Genomic DNA, 11,368 nt, shown 5'->3' on the forward strand with positions numbered 1-11,368 from the left:
TGATGAGCACCGTGGGTCTGCAGGGTACTCATTCCTGTCACCTCAACCCCATTTCTGTCTAATCTAGGGGAAGCACCCATGCTCTCCGTGATCTACCTCATCCATGTTCCCTATTCAAAACATTTTCCTTTTTTCTCACTCCTTGCAGGAACTTTGTGCAAAATTCCACCCAGGGGACCTTTAGAAGCTCAATGCTACCCTAGTCTAAAATGGGGTGACAAAATACATCATATGTTATCTTATCAACTTTTCTGTTACTCCTGTGTTAAAACAAACAAACAAAAATCTGAAGCCGTGACCTGAAAGCGTGGTTTGAGTCATTGATGAGCTCTGATTTCCATGAAGGTTAATGTGATCCAAGGTGGAATACATAGGAGATTAATGACCAGAACAAGGAGGGCACAGGTCCTGTCTGTCCATCCCTATGCTGACAGAACACATGAGTGGGGCTGGGCTCATTTCTGGGTACCTTTCCCTCTTTCTCAGTTGTTTTCTTGATAGAATCAATATAGTGATAGATCAAAAATATATGTTTTTATTATATAAATAAATGGATATAATATACTTGGATTTAAGCAGGGCATTTGACAATATGGTATAAAATATGGAATAGATGAAAATACAGTTAGAGGAACTTTATTTTTACATGCACATGTATATGTGTTTTCATATTGGTAACAGCCTTGGCTGAGATTTTATGTCTCTTACTATGTGAACCATATTTCGAAGATGTTATTAACAGGACCTTGTTCAGAAAGCAGTAGGCAGACTGGTGAGGGCGCTTAAAACCATGTCAGCACAGAAAGGAGACTAATGAGAGGCCTTGGCTGTCTTGAGAAAAAGGGATTATGGGTATTTTTGTGTGTGTATGTCACTTCAACGGATGAAACATGGACTAATGGGTGGAAGTTATATGGACCCAGGTTCAAGCTCTTAGATCGGGAATTGCTTCTAGCCATTAGAGGAATTGACAAATGATCCCAATGGGAAGTGTAGTCCTTGTAACTGGAGGTATTCAAGTGAAAAGATAATTCCTTATAAGAACATTGAAGTGAAGAGTCAGGATGAATAAGACCTTTAGGGCCTTCCAATCATATGGCATCTATGCTTTTAGAAGACCATGTAACAGTTATTGTTGAGAGACATTTTGTGACTGGAATGCGACATGAGATGAATTTCTCTATGTTGAGTTTGTGAAAAACCATCAAGCTGTTCACTTATGGCATGTCTTTAATTTATGTGTATTATACTTTAATAATATATTAAATATCAGAAATAAAACTAAAATTGATTTTATCATTACCTCTAATAATAATATCTTATCTTCTCTTCTCTGGGGAAACTATTTTAGCAGAACAATTTCTTTGTATTTACAGACACATGTATGTACCCCTAGAAAACATATTATTTCTAAGTGCATATTTTGTATTTTGCATAAATGATATCAAAATTTGTCATTTTTATATCTTATAAATCTGTTTTAATATATAGAAATCTATCTCATTCTTGGATAATTTCCATCACATTCTGATGGAAATTTGATTCTAATACTCTTTCAAAAAGTCTGCACTAAATATCCTTATACATTCTTCTTTGTGGTCATTTATGGCTGTTTTCCTAAGGTAAACATGGAAACTCAATCACTATATAAGACTATATGATTATTTGTAACCAAGATAAATATTGCCAAATTGAGCACCACCAATTTATGCTCACTCCAGCATGTTTGAGAGTACCAGTTTCTCTATATCTTCACCAAAACTGATCAACCTTTTATTTTTTGGTATATTATTGTCGCTTTAATTTGCATTTTCATAAACATGTTGAGTAGCTTGTCATTTGTTTGTTGGACTCTTGATTTCTAGACAGAGTCTAAACTGTAGTTTTCAACTTCTGGCACTAAATTCATAAAAATGGTTGAAAAAATAGAAATAACTAAAAAGCTGAGTTAGAATACAAGAAGAATGCTTGGCAGACAAAAGGCTGAGAAATTCCAACCAGCATGAATGCTTTCTATTCTCCTTACCAGAATTGGACAGTTTAAGTTGATGTGCTTCTACTAGTTAATATGCAGGATGTCAAAACCCATTTAGTTTTTTCACATGCACCAAATATACAGTAGAGTTCTGCTCATTTTAGACTGCAATAAATGTGTGTTGAACAACATAACATTGAGAGTAGGAGAAAATATTTCAAACTGATTATGCTCATTTTGTAGGTCTCCAGATTAACTTCCCACAGCTTATTAATTTCTTACAATTAAAAAACAAAGCTAGTGTTCTGCAAGAGACCATACAAGGTTATATTCTTTTGCTTCATTGTATTGAAATGATATGTTTCTGAGTGTATAATCCACAAGACAAAAAGAAATAAATTTAAAAAATATTCTCATTTCAAATAATTTCTGTGAAATCATTTTTCATGAGCAAAATTCACCGATATAATTTGATGTTTAATTTGTGATGTTAGGCTATGGCAAAAATACTTGGAGAACTTCCAGAAGATCTCTCTATTTTTTTTTTTTCTAATAAATAAAGGTAACTGAGGTAGAATAAATCTTTGAGTTAAAAAGGAAAACATGCGAAAGTGACTGAATGAAGATATATCTATAAGAATCATCATCAAAAATTTAAGTTACTCTTTTTGGCCTTCAAGATTTAACCTAAAAATACATTGCTTCTTTATCAGTAATAACCCACTTAAAATATAATTAATAATGTTGACCTAAAGCACTTATTAAGATATCACAAGGTATCTATTTTTGAAGTTATTTTAAAGCATGAAAGGACAGAAAAGGAAGTTTCCAGTCCAGAGAAACATTATACTTCCAGTACCATGATTATTGTCACTTATGGTACTGTAAAGCTTTAATCCAGGGGAAACTCATCAGAGGAATATGACTCAGTTTGATCTAAAAGTCCTTGAGAGGAGGAGAAATATCTGCAGATGGTTGTTCATCTGCATCTCATAATTACAGTATATGTTCACACTCTAATAAACCTAAAAATATATGGAGACCAATATAGCCAGTCCTCTGAAAGAGCAATAACTAGTGAACATCTGGAAATGGCAACATGACTTATAATTGAGTAGATAATTTTCAAATCAATGAAGTAGTGGCTGTTAATTTCTCAGTGTAAGTACTCCAGTACCACCTAGGCATTTAAAAAGCACTAGCCTCATTTAAAACATTTATTTGCACAAGTTGTAATGCTATATAGTTCTAAATAAGTCTGTATATGAAAATGTACTTCTTGGTGATTGACAACTACATGGTTTGGTGACAACCGGAAACATTGATAAAATGATTCTAGGAAAAGCAAACTAGTGGGAAAATAAGTGAGTTCTATTCATATGCTTCCTACAGCTATAGCTGAGCCACAGAATAAAAAGCATCCCCAGAAAAAAATGATCCAGAAAAGGCCAATTAGTACAAGCCTCAATTCTAAAGACACCTCATTTTCTGTTGCCTTTCTAATTCACTTGTGGTATTTGCAGAAAATGAACTGCTAAACTTATTTATGGAAAACTTGACATTCTATAAGATAATGGTATTCCAAATGTGCTATTTTAGCTTAGTGTTCTGGGTTCCTGGTCTCCTGAGTCCGTTTCAACCAGAGTAGCTCTGTTTTTGCTTGTTTTGTATTTTCAAATGACATTAGTGTTTGTTTTAATGCTACCAAAAAGAAAGGTTTCTCTGCTCCCAAAGAGGAGGGCTTGAAAACTACTCTTGTAAGGATATTTCCGTTGTAAAGAAAACAGATTGATGCTTGCCATTAACAGATGATTCATTCAATGTGAAATTTTAGGGAAATCATACATAAGCCTGAACAATAGATATTTTTTGAAAGAAGACTTTCCTGGAATTTATTTGTGAATGTTCCACTACAGACAGACTTTTTAAGCTACAGGAAACATTAGGGCTGCTCTTACATAAAGAAAAAACACACAAACCAAAATAATAATGAAAATAGTAATAATTTTGGATTTGGATATGACTTCAAATACCTGTTTTCCAAAATTTTAATAGTACCATTCCCGTAGGTTTTAGATAAGAAAAGAGAGTAAGAGGGAATAGAAAGAGCTAAAGCCCTTCCTTTTATTCTGTATTGACAATTAGTTAAGCACTTAATAGGCATTACCTTATTTAATCCTTACAATAACTTGTTTAACTTGTTAAAAATAGTAGGTACTATTTTTATTCCAATTTAAGAGAAACTTGGCCTGGACAACTAGATACTTCAAAATGTGTGATCAACACCATTCTTGGTTCCAAAATTACTTCTTTTTCTTTCCTTATCTGTATAAGAAGATGATACTTTAAGAGAACTAAGGATATGGCATTATGTGAATTAACTAGCCCTATTCTCCCTTCTGTTCATATTTTTCTTGGGGATGTGAACAGCAGCAAAAATAAATGTTATATATTTTAGTAAATTCGAAACTATAGTGCATGTTACTTTAGATAATCAAATATGATTACATTTTTTCAACTAACTTGGTGGTCAATGCTTATGCATTTTCCCAAGTAGACAACGCATCATTTATTTTCTTATAATAGATGATGCAAATGTCTTTTTCCTTTAAAAAGTATAAAAGTTTCCTCAGTCTTCCAGTCCCATACTTTAGGTTTTTAAGTTATTATGAATTTAAGTTCTATTAAATTACTATTAACCCATTTTCTAATCTTCCAATTAGTTGTTAAGAAATAAAAACCTTTGGCTCTATTTCTTTAGAAGTACATTTTGTTTTGTTTTGTTTTGTTTTGTTTTCTGCCTTTGTGAGATATCATCATTTGTTACATCACAACAGTTTTTTGTTTGTTTGTTTTTTGTTTTCCTACTCTTAAATTTGATAAATTTATTTTGGATTTTATTTTCAAGTAATATTTCTACTTGACCAAAAACACAACAACAACAAAAATTTTAAGGGCCTTTATCTGACATTTGGTACTTGATATTCAAAATCTCATGTGAGTTGCTAAGACAGTAGACCTTAAATATTCTCATCACAGGAAAAAAAAAGTAGTTAAACGATGTGATGGATATGTTACTAACCTTAATGTGGTAATTGGTTTGCAATATATATGTGTAGCAAGTGATCACGTTGTACACCTTCCATTTACACATGTTATACATCAATTATATCTCCAGATAGCTGGAAAAAAATAAAAATAAAAATATTATTCTTGGTTTCTATAATTATACATATTCTCCTGGCCAAATGGTATTGCTTTTTAAGTTATTTGCTTTGATTTTAGGAAACTGAAATAAATAATTAACTTCTCTTATGACTTGTAATTCATACATTATGTTAGAATGACTATTGTCAGACTAAACCGTATTTCCCCCAAATTCATATATTGAAGTCCTAACTACATAATATCTTAGAATGTGACTGTATTTGGAAATATGGACTTTAAAGAGATACTTAAGGTCTAATGGGGTTATACGAGTGGGGACCTAATCTGATATGACTGGTGTTCCTATAAAAAAATGAATTCCAGGGATGCATGCTTGCACACAGAAAATATCATATGAAGTCACAGCGATAAGGTGGCCATCAGCAAGCTAAGGAGAGAGGCCTCAGGAGAAACCAAACCTGCTGACACCTTGATCTTGGACTTCCACTAGAGCTGTGAGAAAGAAAAGAATCTGTTTTTTAAGCCACTTAGTCTGTGGTAATTTGTTGTGGTAGCCCTAACAAACTAACACAGCTAGACAAGGTTTTATAAGATTATTGTTTGTACAGATAAGTGTGGATACAGAAGAACAGATGGGATTTGAACAGAGCAAGTTGACAGCTTATCTCTCTGCCTTTTCTCACTCAATGTCTTACTGGATGAACGTTGAAGCACTGCAGAAAGATAGCCAATTAAAAGAATGCCCTGAATTTATAAAATAAATTTCTATTTTATTATTTTTTCTGTCCAGTTTTAGAGGTGGTAATAATAATAATTATTATACTCAATTACTGATTATCTATGTGACATTATATCAGTTAAATTACAAATCCTAATCATGTAAAATAATCAAACAATAGGAATAAAAAGTACCTGACAATAATACAAATAATTTGGGTCATAAGATCTTCTAACAGTTCAACCCCTCTCTGCCTCTACATTTCCTCCAACTCATTCTTCTCACTCAAAAGAGCAATTTTTCAAAAGTGCATTTAATCATGTTACTTTTTGAAAGATACTTTTTAATTTTTCTTGCATCAATTTAAGATAAATATCGATCTCTCTCATGCATGGAACAAAAGATCCATTGTAACTTGATGCCTGCCACCTTTCCAACTTTCTTCTGAGCACCTCTCAACTAATGTTCTGTCATCTGACTCTCCAACCTGTTACAATTCTGTTACTTACTTGTTCTATTTCACCTGCTTCTCTCTTCCTTTGGACTTACTCTTTTTTAACCATACCATCCACGTTTGACAAAAGAGTGTAGTAGCTCAGATTAGGAACTCTAGAACTAGGCTTTGTAGGTTGAAATCCCAATTTTGTCACATATTACCTGTATGATCTCTCTCTGCTTCAGTTTTCTCATTTGTATGTTTCTGTATGATAAAATTCATATCAAAATTAACATTCTAGTATTGCTATACTTAATAAGTAAGTTAATATGTGTAAAGAGAACATCATTTAACTCATTAGAAGCACTCAATAATTATCAAGATTCAGCACAGGGGTCTCCTCCTCTGAGGAGTTATCCCTGATGTCCTCCCCAGTCTGGATTAGCTGCCCTCCATGTGCTCCCATGTTACCAAGCCCATTTTAACTGTATATTACAATAGCATCTGTAATACAACTAGATAAGTACCTGATAATAATACAAATAATTTGGGTCATAAAATTCCAAGAGCATATCATTGTATCAGACATATATTTGTTGGATAAGTGAATAAATTGTTAAGTGAGCAGTGTTTCATTCAAAGATTGAAATTGTTTAAAAGAAATACCTGAGAGAGAAGTTATGTTTATACATAAATCAAATTATCTAGAGTGACAATTTTCATTTCTGATACCCAACAGTGTTTTTAAATATTGAATCAACAGTAAGAAAGTTTCCACTATAAAACCAATTTAAACTTGTGAATGAAAATTTTGAAAATATAAAAAGGAAAAGTAAATGGTAAAAAATACCCATAATTATATCATTCAAAGATAAGTACTATTAATATTTTGATATAATTATTTTACTTTTTCTAAATATGATTTTATGTGATATATATCACTTAAATTATAACTATCAACTTTTGGTCCTTTAACTCATTAAAAAAAAAACTAATGTAAATATTTTGTTATTTCACTACCTTAGTAAACATTCTTTTTATAGTCTAGACAATAGATGTACCAATAGATATTTTCTTATTGTAGGTCATTGAGTTTGACCAATTTCGTTAGGTTAAAACAATGCTTCGTTGAACATCTTTGTATCTGAACTTTGTTTATACCTATAGACTTATTCTTTAAAGTGCCGAGTAACTGGAATTCTAGACCAAAGTCTGTGGACATTTTTAAGATACTTGAAATGTACTCATAAATTGCTTTCTGAAAATTTATACTAAAATATATTCCCGTTAGAAATATATGTTCTTTTCACTTTAAAACTGAATGTATTGATTTAAATCTTTAAGTTTGACAAATGTGAGAAAAATTCATCATTGCTTTTATATTTGTTCATATTTTAGTCCCTTCTATTATTGTTTTGTAAATTTCTCTAGTATTTTGAATTACTATTATAACTAAGGAGATTTTTTTACTTCTCAAATATATACTTTCCTTTGAATCATTTTCTAGTTTCCTATGTTTACTCACATCTTGCTAAAAAAAAATAATTTTCTTATAAACCAAGACTTTTTAGGATAGTTATTATTCATCAACAGAAACAACAATTAGAACTATTATTAATAATCATTTTTCCCCTTTGGTAAATGTGAAGGAAAAGTAAAAAAAAATGCTACCTGGGAGGTTCGTCTTGCCATGTAGATGGGTCTCCTCATTTCAAGGTCTGTTCCTCCTTTTATCAGGATTAGAAATTAAATTAAATTTAGAGATCATAGGATTGTATGGGACAGTCTCCTGTTAAATACACTAACAAGGAACTGATACATAAAAGTAAGAATGTCAAATGACTAATAATCAATGAGAATAATAATTATCTTCACTGCTACAGGGAATTTTCCTTAAGATGTCAAATTATTATTAAAAAGAAGCGCTGGGTGAATTTAGGAAATGGAGGGTTAGTTGCAATATCTTTATGGCCAGGGTTATTGAGCCATGAATAGAATGCAGCCTTCCCTATATTCTGTTACAGAGAAACTGTCATCTCATTTATGGAATGTTGTTGGCAATTCGACAATTGCCCATTGAGGCTTATTGTTCCTCTATATTCACAGCAGAGAAATTCACCTCTTGATAGCAGTCTCACATTATTAGATTGTTCATATTTATAAATTATAGAATATAATTCACCTGTCTGACAGTCATTTTGTCTTATGATGAGGATGATCATGATCATGATAATGATGATGATGTTGGGGCTAAAATGATTATGATTTAAAACCATTGTGTTTTTTTCTTAGCTTTTATTCTCTATAAATTGTTTTTATAGTTTAAATCAATAATCACAACCTTTTTTTTTTAATTTACAAAGTTTATGGCTATGATGAAGAAGGAGATACACCACATTGTTTCAATGTACTTAAATAAGTTAATAAATATTACACAATTTTTGTGATTATCAATATACAATTAATATGATATGATATAATATGGAATAATAAATTCCTCCATTTTGAATTGCAGAAAGTCAGGACTCTACAGGTATGACTTTTTATTTTTGCTTAGTTATAATGTAGCACAACTTCTCTTTTTAGAACTCTTTCATATCAAACACCAACTTGATTTTTTTGGTGACTTTCCTTATATGGGGGAGGAAGAAACTTTCTCTACCTTCAAGGTTCCTTTGGCTGACCTAATAATCAAATATACATGAGAGAAATTAGCAAGAGAAAGCAACCAAATTTAATTATATACATATGTAAGGAACCACATATACAGGAAAGGGTCAGAGACCACACATACATGAGAAATTCAAAGGGAAAATGTGGTTTATACGACATTCTGAGCTAAGGATGAGATAAGGCACCTTGGGGTTTCAGAAGGTCATTGCAGGGAGAGCACATATTCAACTAGTTTCTTGGCTATATAGATAGGTCAAAAAAGTTTACCTCTGACAATCTCCTACTATGGGTAAGGACCCTAATTTAAATTCTTCTAAGTAGTTCAGGAGTTGGGGCAGAAGTTTCTCTTGAGCCCACAAGGTCTTGTTTGCCTTTAGCTCAAAACCATTCACATACCACAAAAGCACATATTGGGGTGACTCGTTCTGAACCCCTACACTTGAAATCCCTCAGAATCTGCTGAATTTCAAAATTCAGTTGTTGACTCAATCTTAAATATCTGCAACCAAAACCACCGAAACCACCAGAATTGCTTCTTCCATCTCTGAACTTTCTCTTTCTGCCTTTCTCTCCGACCAATGTGGCTGCAATAGATTTATCTTTCCATTGTGTCATAATTCCTGTTTCCCAGTTGTTGCTGATGGTGAGCTCATCATTTGGTTTCACACATCTCTGCAGCAGAAAGCAGAGTGCCAACACAAACCATTACCCTGGTGGCATGTGTCAGTGGCACTCTTAGGAAAAGCCTCCCTGCAGTTGTTGACTACAGAATAAGGCTAATGAGACATTTCCAAGGATTTTTCTTAGAGAAAGTAATTACCTAGTTATGGGGCTTGAACAACAGCAACACAATTTTGATCATGACAATCTATTGATTTTGGGGTTACTACTATGCAGATACCCAGTAAGATTGACAAAACGTTATCTGATGAATTTGTTTTTGTGCAACCCCTGGATCATAGGTCAAAAGAACTGTTGAAGCAAAATTTGGGAGGAAATACTCATTATATATTTATACTTGACATTATATTCCAAAAAATGACAAAGCATTATTTTCACCTTACTAACCTTGCTGAACACTGACTTGTTTTATTTGCCTTTGGTTTTAACATATTTAAGAAAATTGTCATTACTTGTGTAATACAACAAAAGGAAATCTATAAAGGACATAAGACTCTTCTGAATATTTCAAAATATTGGTGATGGCATACCTTTTCTGAAGATTGTAATTGTATAAAGATAAGTCTAATTCACAGCATTTAATTTATTTTCATTCATTGCTAATACAATTTTTGGTTATTTTTCTAATCAAAATGTATATACTTCTTTGTACAAAAAGATCCAGTTTGCTTCAGATTAAAGCATAGAAGCTTAATCTACTAGAACTTTTGTGGTCGAATCCTACTATTTGGTATACATTGGCTTTCTTGCTAGCTGCTTTCCCAGGGTCAAGTGAACCTTAACTCATAGAATAGAGATTACTTTTATCTGTTGTCATGTATTCTTTGAAAATCTACAGCTGAACTAAATTAAAATATAGCATGCAACATAGATTGATGGTGATGGTCGTGGTGGTATATGTGTCTGCAAAGAGAAAGAAGTGAATGTGTGTATCAATTTGTGGTTATCCATGGTGAAATTCTGTTTTATATGAATTGGCAGCATTTATATTTTAACTTAATTGACACTTCCTAATCAGTTTAATTACCTGTTTGTTGACTTCTTGTTTTAATTAGGAGGCCTTAAATTGCAAATAACAGAAAGCTCTGATTTAAGTGGTTTAAAAAATGAAAGGAAATTTTTTGGTTGTATGTATTGGTGGAAGGAGAAGGACAGAGCTCAGGCATTTCATTCAGAGGTTTATAATATCATGAAAAATCTAGCTCTGTGTCTCTAAGCTCTGTCCATCTTCATATATTGGTTTTTCCTCATGACTTTATTAAAATGATTGTAACAAATGTAGACCTCACATCACTATATATGAAATTATCCCAAGGCTGACTGTTATTGGGCCAGTTTAGAATGAATATTCATGTCTGAACCCCATGACTGTGATGAAGGGAATGGGATTGTTCTGAGTCAAGGTCACATTCCTACACCTGAACTTGGAGGATACCCAGGTCACGTTACCTATATCTGAAGCTAGGAAGGGAGCCAATTTTCCTGGAAGCACTGGGATCTCTAAATAAAAACTGGGGACAACTGGAAAAAGATAGGATGAAAAAAAAATATGCATACTGAAAATATAATCAATAAATAGTTATTTTTTTAAAAAAAATCTGCGTTGCCTGCTGCAAAAAAAATATTGTGGTACTCAAACTCTCATATCTCATTCTATAAAGACTGACATTATTCTAAAAGACATTTTAGCTATTCCTTGTGGTATCAGAGAGGGGGT

This window comes from Pteropus alecto, unplaced genomic scaffold, assembly GCF_000325575.1.
Source record: "Pteropus alecto unplaced genomic scaffold, ASM32557v1 scaffold3, whole genome shotgun sequence".
NCBI lineage: Eukaryota > Metazoa > Chordata > Mammalia > Chiroptera > Pteropodidae > Pteropus > Pteropus alecto.